This window comes from Etheostoma cragini, chromosome 3 (genome assembly GCF_013103735.1).
Source record: "Etheostoma cragini isolate CJK2018 chromosome 3, CSU_Ecrag_1.0, whole genome shotgun sequence".
Lineage (NCBI taxonomy): Eukaryota > Metazoa > Chordata > Actinopteri > Perciformes > Percidae > Etheostoma > Etheostoma cragini.
Genome location: NC_048409.1, coordinates 148,801 through 157,353, shown reverse-complemented (window position 1 = coordinate 157,353; position 8,553 = coordinate 148,801).

Genomic DNA, 8,553 nt, shown 5'->3' with positions numbered 1-8,553 from the left:
TGGCCGCTGCCCGGTGCCTGCTGGCCGCTACTGCTGCCCGCTGGCCGCTGCCTGCTGCCCGCTGCCTGCTGTTGCTGGCCGCTGCCTGCTGCCCGCTGCCCGCTGCCCGGTGGCCGCTGCCCGGTGCCCTGTGCCCGGTGGCTGCTGCCTGCTGGCCGCTGCCTTCCGGCAGACCTGCGAGTCGCGTCAGTGTCCACTCTCTCTCTAAAAGTAGAGATGATCAGCGCAGCGTCCGTGGTCTCAGCTTCAGGTTACAGGACACGCTCTGAATAATAAGTGTGACGATGTTAATGTAGCGATATTCCCAGATGATATTAATGTAGTGATATTCCCAGATGATATTAATGTAGTGATATTCCAGATGATATTAATGTAGCGATATTCCCAGATGATATTAATGTAGTGATATTCCCAGATGATATTAATGGCAGACTGGTCAGAGACCAATACATTCATGATTCATTTTCTTGTTGCCTGTCTTCTCTAATAAAGGACAGTTTGTGTTACTCCTTAACATGTGGGCCTAATGTTTTTTATTATAGCTTCCATTGGTTTCATAACCTTCTCATTAGTCCCCCATCCCTGGACCAATAACGTGGCCTATATACAGGATTTATGTAGTGGAGTTATCATTCATCACACCGGGAACACCACAACGCTTCTTCATCTTTTGATTTTGGTGCTGTCACTTGTCAGAAGAATAAACCACGAATATCGTTTTACAAGTGCTCACAGCGTGTATTGAAGTCACTTACTTCTTTTGCTAGTTGTCGTCCCTTTCTGATTGTTCTGTATGAACATTAATTGTACAAAGAATTAGATAGAGCTTATAGAGATTTGTGCATATGGTTGTAAAACATGTTCTCACGGTGTGAAGAAGGGTTTGAAATTAAGCCTAGTCCTTATTTAGGGTCCATTTCCCGAGGAACATTGTTTCCCTCTGCTCACTTTTAAGGCAAAGGCTAAATAATAATACATTTTATTTATATAGTGCCACATGGTAGGCTAGTCAAAGACACTTTACAGTAAAACCAGCACATTTATCACATAAAAACAGAAACATGAAACCGATGATTTTCTGTAGCGGTCTGTGTCACAAACGAGCATGTTTACCCTGTCTGTTCGTTCTTGAACGTACCTTGTTCCAGTTGCCCGGCAACAAGTGCAAGGCAGGAATCCAGGCTCACCTGAACCTGCTCTCACCTGATTCTCATCAGCAATCTACACACCTGGTCCTGATCATCATCACTACACCCTTTCAGCTGTGACCTAACATCAAGTCCCTGCCGGATCATTAGCCAACACTTGTATGTTGTGTTTGCGTGCTAGACTAAATTGTTAGTCTGTGTCTGTTGCTATGTTGCCTATGCATGTTTGCGTAACTGGTTCCTTTTCTTCTGTCTGCAGTACCTCCAACCTGGAATTCACCCCTACCTGGCAACCAGACCATCTACAGTGTTCCATCGTTCATGCAGCCTACTCCCCTTCCAGCCCGTTTGTCATCATCATCAGTGTTCCATCACCCGGACTCGCTACACGTCTGGCATTATCTTTTTTTTATATATTTGTCTTCAATAAATAATCACTTTTTTCACTACCTTGCATCGGGGTTCAGAACCAGGGTCCCATCCTTTGGGTGTAAATGGACTGCTCTTATATTTCTAGTCTTAACGACTACTCAAAGCTCTTATCCATAGTAAAGGAACCACTCACCATTCAACATTCCCACACATTCATACACTGTGGCCGAGGCTGCCGTACAAGGTGCAGGGCCAGGGATCAAACCACCAGCCTTCTGATGGGGAGGCAACCGCTCTACATCTGAAAATTAACTTTTTGATCAGAATCAGGGATTTTGTGATTACTTAAGATTTGATACACAGTTAGCTGGAATAAGCTTTTGCAGTGAGTACAGTGCTCACTTTCTGATGCAGACTGCATCATTGAGGAGTTTATCTTCCAGCTACTTTCCTCTCTACACTTTTTTTTTTTCCTCTTAGAGTTTGGGTTGGGTCGGGAACTGTTCCTCCTCAGAATCATATTTATTGTAGGAGCAAGTTTTTACTTGCAAGGAATTTGCCTTGGTGTATTTGATGCATACAATAGACAAATTAAAAGGAAAGGAAAATTAAATCAATGTACTGCTACAGTAAAATACAATAAAATAGATATATAGTTATAAAGTATGTAAAAAGACAGAAATGTATAACATGAATGTTTGAGAAGGAAAGGATGGCTGGATGGTTTTGTGTCTGTCTGTAAAGCCTGAGTTGGGGTGTTGAGCTGTACAAAAAAATTAAAACTTGATTTGACCCTTGTTGAAATAAAAGTGTTTTATATTTTAGTATACTCATCAATTAGGCTCTTTTTCAGCATTTGTGGGACAGTACCACCAAAACGTGCCCTCTCTCAATATCTACCTCAGGTTTGTCTGAGATTGTGTCCCATAAGTGGCTAATTAGCTTTAGTGATGGCCAGATGAACCATTAGGCTCGTTCGAGATGAGCCAGGTCTGCGCAGAATCGATCACCGGCGCCCGTTGCATGCCGGTTCGATTTCTGTCCGACTTGATCCTGACTTGCTCTGACGTCATGCACACGTGGGCAACGGAAACTCACGAGAGCAAGGCGGCCGCAGTTCTGAGACGCAGGCGGCGCAGTTGCTTTTCACCAACTGCAAGAGCCAGGCGGACCCAGGCGGACCCAGAGCATGCTGGGAAACGCCGGCTTCTCAGCTGATTTAACACCTGATTGGTTTAAACCATGATGACGATTTATATAAACTTTTTATAGTTTTTGAATCGGAGGGATTTTAATTGCTATTTGTCTGATTTAAAGACTTATTCTGTACAGAACACGTGTTGTGTGGCTGATAGTGACGTTTAGAAGTCAGAGAAACTAAATCTGTTCATATCACGGATCATCTACAGTGTGTTGTTGATTAAAATCAGCAAGAGATTGCATGTAGAGCACTTTGCCAGCTACTCTTTCATAATCAAAACAACTGGAGACAGTGTACAAGCTGATATGTAGGTCTGATTATATTTTATTAAATCGGGATTGCACCACAGTGTTTTTGTCACTTCCTGTCCAGCCTAAAGGCGGCTGGAATCGGATGGAAACTGTCCGACTTTCCCGCAGCTTTCTGTCCCCGCCCCCACAGCTGCCGCCTGCTCTCGTCCACTTTACAGGCGAGGCGCAGTTCATCTCGAACGAGCCTATTATTTGGTTTTCAGAGCATTATTCGCACTGAATGTGCCATTTCAAACCAAGAGTGCCATCTAGTGGGGTCAATGACTACAACTAGTGAGTCATAAAGCTTCATTTGGAAATCACTAGGTCTAGTTAAAGGGAAACTATGCAGTTTTTGTGTAACTTCATTTACCTTAACTTCTCTCAGGGCAACTTTCACAACCCTTTTTTTGATTGAAAGTGCTGTGTTTTGGGACACATCCCAGCCTCTTGCCTACAAAGATTTTCATAGTCTTATGTGCTTGACGCTCCGGAACTCCGGTAAGTATTACGGCCACCAGTACTCGCTGGCTGCCTTACAGCAACAGTCAATGTGGAGCTACTTTAATACATACGTGGACTACATAAGAATTACAGCTAATTTTCTATAGTATGGAATATAACAGAAAGTCTTTATTGTCATTATACACAAGTGCGGTATCTGTGCAATGAGATTGAAGCAATCCCTTTACAGTGTTGATACAAAAATATAAGATAAGACTATAAAATGTGGAGTGAAGTCAGTAAATATGTGAGTTCAGGTTGGTCATGGCCTTTGGGAAGAAACTGTTCTTGAGTCTGTAAGTCCGTGCTCTGATGCACCTAGCGCCGTCCTGAGACCAGCAGGTCAAACAGATCAGAGCCGGGGTGGGAGCTGTCCTTGATGATGTTCTCTGCTTTGCTGAGGCAGCGGGAGGTGTAGATGTCCATCAGGGAGGAGAGAGGGCATATCCGGACATCTTACTCAATAAACCTCGCCTCCATGTCTGTAAATAAACTGCACTTGTTACACATACCATTACCGCTGAAGGAGGCAGAAGAGTAACTAAACATCTCACACACAGAGCAAGAGAAAGTAGGAGAGGGAGACGACATGGCTAACTGCTAAGCTAAAGTCGCTAACAGCTAAGCTAAAGTACGGTAAAGTTAGCCACCACGCGTTCAAAACAACTGTTATTTAACAAAAGTTCCTGAAAGATGTAAAGAGCTGTGAGTGCTTAGACAGAACTACTATAAGAATAAGTGTTTAGCGGACAGTTAACCGCTGTAATGACAAATCTAACAAATTGAACTGGCATTTAATGAGCAGCAACACGCTACCAACACACAAGCACCGGAAACGGAAATGAGTCAGGTACGCTTACCACAGCAAAGTATGGTGCAGAGAAAAAAGAGAGGGGGGGGGGGACCTTGTGCACAGTCTTAAGTCCTGAGAGCAACTATATACATATATAAAATAGCTTTGTATGCACATTGTGTGAAAATTAGTTAAGTGTTAACAACAAATAAATAGATATTGCACCGAAATGAAATGGTTAAGTGCTAAATAATAATAAATATTGCACAATAATGAAATGAAATGGTTAAATATTAAATATTGCACAAAAATGAAATGAAATGGTTAAATATTAAATATTGCACTGTATGAAACTGCACAGAATTCCAGGGACCTTTTAGGTATTATATTACAGTATTGCACAGTATTAAGGAAAAAGAAAGTCCGGGGGCTGGTGGGAGGCTGTGGCGGGAAGTCTGTGCATGTGTGACTGGTTGCTGAAGTGCTGTTGCATTGGGACCAGAGTATGCTGGATGAGAGAGGGGGCAGGAGTGGCATAGCAATGCCAAGCCTTTTCCGGTCCATAAATGCCATGTTTATTTTTGAAGTTCTGGCCGGGTGTGCACTTCTCTTTTAAAAGAAAATAGTGGGTGTATAAAGCCTGTCACGGCGGTGACAGGGATGGTCAGGCCTTTATAGCCCTGGGATGTAGGAGCAAGATGTTCATCACTTCAAAGAAGTTTTAGCCACGTGTAGCTCAGGCAGAGTTATCATGTCAGCAGAAGGGCAAACGAAGTTATTTATGACATTGGTGTCCTCCATGCCACAATGTGCTACTCTACTCAGCCCTGATATAGGATGGAAAAAGCCTTTTGACATAGAAATTGGGCATCATTTTTTGATGAATACATTTACATTATTGTTTTTATGAGTTATTATCGTATACGTTTTCATTACAACATTTCAGAGATTTCCATTTATTTCACATAAAACACACTTAAAGATTAAAGGTTTTTCTCTTTCCTTTCTGTGCAACTGTAAATAACAAGGTTATATACTATACTTATGTGTGTACTTCCTCTATTACGACGCCAGTAGCTCGAGCGAGTCTGGATCGAGACGCTGGGTGGTTTCCAAAGAGTTCTTTTCCACAGCTGAAGCCACTTTACCATGCCTGTTTTCACCACAGCACACCACAGGCCCTTCTGTGAGTTTGCTGCGCTTCCGTTTGTGTGCCTCTTGGAGCCTCTCAGGGCCTGCTCACGATAACACTACAGCCAACGTTGTCCAAGGATCAAAGATCAACCCACGCCTGACAAACAGCTAGACACTTGGCCTATCAGAAACATCTGGGAGTGGTTGGTTGCAGCTGTTGGTGCATGCTCACACCCTCGAAACAATCAGGACTCAGGCCAGATGTGGAGATCATGTCACGTAAGGTACAGATGTTTCTGTTACTCCCCACAAGGAGAAGCGGGATGCTTTCTGAAGTCCTATTAAATTTAGAATGTTTGTCCTGCCCCCCAAATGGGTTTAGTGCTTTGAGATATGCCACCGGCTTTTGGGTTGTCCCTATTCAGCAAGCTGATTGAAAACAGTCCTGCTTGCAAAATGCTTTAGGAAAACAGTCCAAATATGTATTTTTTTCCGAATTGGTGAGTGTGAACCACTAAACATCACCTAGTTTGACCCTTCTGATGATATAGAGGCGAGAGTGTTGCAGAACTTTTTCATACACTTTACATAATAAGCACGTATATTGAAGTTCTTGAAATATGCTCCCTAAATTTGATGCTTGTGGAAGTAATTTTACGTTTACCACAGGACACTCGATTACATCCCATAACCTCTCAATGTGAAATCTCAGCAGCTGTTCCACTAGATTATTGCCCTCCTACGTGGAAGAAATAGTCAAATAGTGTACAGAAAAGACGCTAAGCGGGTAAAAGGCCCCTTAGCTGTAACATGTAATATCAAATGGGCCCATTTTGAAGAATGGCTCATTTCTGTGTTAAATTGTTGATGCATTAATGTGTCAGCTGGTCCAGCTGGTGCTGATTTATACTAATTCACATAGAGTTGGGAAGTTGAGTCTAAAGTAAAGTGTCATACAGTATGTCATAAGCTGATATGTTTTAACGTTAAATTTTTATCTGCAACACAATGAAGTACAGCCTTTACATGCTACGGAGTAAACAGTCCCCATTTCTCACATATAAAGTTGCACGGAATGTTTCACTAGTTTTCTTCTGAAATTGACCAGAATGAAAGGTAAAGGAAACTAGTAGAACTGTTAGGTCTTTGTAAATTATAGAGTGTGGTCTAGACCTACTCCATCTGTAAAGTGTATCGAGGTCACCGTTGTTGTGATTTGACACTATAAACAAATTAAATTAAAATACTTGATTTTAGACATGAGAGTTTTACACATTTTAGCTCATATTACCATGATTTTGAAAGGTTATTTTCAATATGTTCTGACATTATTAGCTATAATCTGCTGTAACATTTAATGTTGTTTGAAGAAAAACCCCAAAGTAACCTTTCACACACATTACAATATCCAATAAGAGATGAACATAAGAATATGAAAACAAGTGGCTTTGTGTCAGTGTCCAGTCCTGTACATGATGCATTAATTCAATTCAATTCAATTCAATTTTATTTAGAGTATCAATTCATAACAATAACTCTTGTTATGAATTGATACTCTAAATAAAATCAAGACATTATAAAGATAGACCACACTCCAGAATTTACAAGGACCCAACAGTTCTAGTAGTTTCCTCCAGAGCAAGCAACAGTGCGACAGTGGCGAGGAAAAACTTCCTTTTAGGCAGAAACCTCGGTCAGACCCAGGCTCTTGGTAGGCGGTGTCTGACGGGCCGGTTGGGTTCGAATTTTGTAGTAGTTCATGGCATAGCAGGACGCTGTGCGGCATTACAAGGCACAGCAGGACGTAGCAGGACGTAGCTGGGCACTGCAGTGTAGCAGTTGAACATGACATCACAGAACATGGAGCGGGACCAAGGCGACAGCTGCTACCCTGATTTTGGAGCCTCTCTGATCCAAGGGAACATGCTGGGGAAAAAGAACATAAGGACTCCGGGTAAAAACTCCCCAGAGCTAGGTTAGTAACAAGCATTTCTGGGACGTGGATGCACATAAATGAAAAGATAGAGGAGAGAGGAGCTCAGTGTATCAAAATAAGTCCCCAGCTGTCTAAAACTATTATTACAGCAAAACTAAGAGAGACAAGGTAAAGAGAGCTCCAGCCCGGTCGGGCTAGAACTCTCCCCAACCGGATCGGGCTGTATGCAAAGTCTCCCTTTAGTTTTATTATATTCTTGATTATATGATAGATAAATCTGAAAATTATGTGACTAACTACCACTCCCTAACAATATTTGATTCTATGCCCTAACTATAGGCTTTATCAAAAAGGAAAGTCTTAAGCCTACTCTTAAATGTGGAGACGGTGTCTGCCTCCCGGACCCAAACTGGAACCTGGTTCCACAGGAGAGAAGCCTGATAGCTGAACGCTCTGGCTCCCGTTCTACTTTTAGAGACTCTAGGAACCACCAGTAACCCTGCATTCTGGGAGCGTAGTGCTCTTGTAGGGTTGTAAGCATGAGCTCTTTAAGATAAGATGGAGCCTGACCACGAAGAGCTTTGTAGGTGAGAAGAAGGATTTTAAATTCTATTCTAAATTTTACAGGAAGCCAATGCAGAGAAGCTAAAACAGGAGAAACGTGATCTCTTTTCCTGGTTCCTGTCAGAACACGTGCCGCAGCATTCTGAATCAGCTGAAGAGTCCTTATGGACTTTTCCGAGCAGCCTGATAACAAAGAATTGCAGTAATCCAACCTAGAAGTAACAAATGCATGGACTAGTTTTTCTGCATCATTTTTAGACAGGATATTCCTGATTTTTGCAATATTACGTAGGTGAAAAAAAGCGATCCTTGAAATTTGCTTTAAGTGGGAATTAAAGGACATGTCCTCATCAAATATGACTCCAAGATTCTTCACAGTGGTGCTAGAGGCCAGGGTGATGCCATCCAGAGTAACTATATCTTTGGATAATGCGTCACGGAGGTGCTTGGGTCCGAGAGCAATAACTTCAGTTTTATCTGAGTTTAACATTAGAAAATTACAGATCATCCAGGTTTTAATATCCTGAAGGCAAACTTGAAGTTTAGCTAACTGATTAGTTTCATCTGGCTTGATTGATAGATATAACTGAGTATCATCTGCATAACAATGA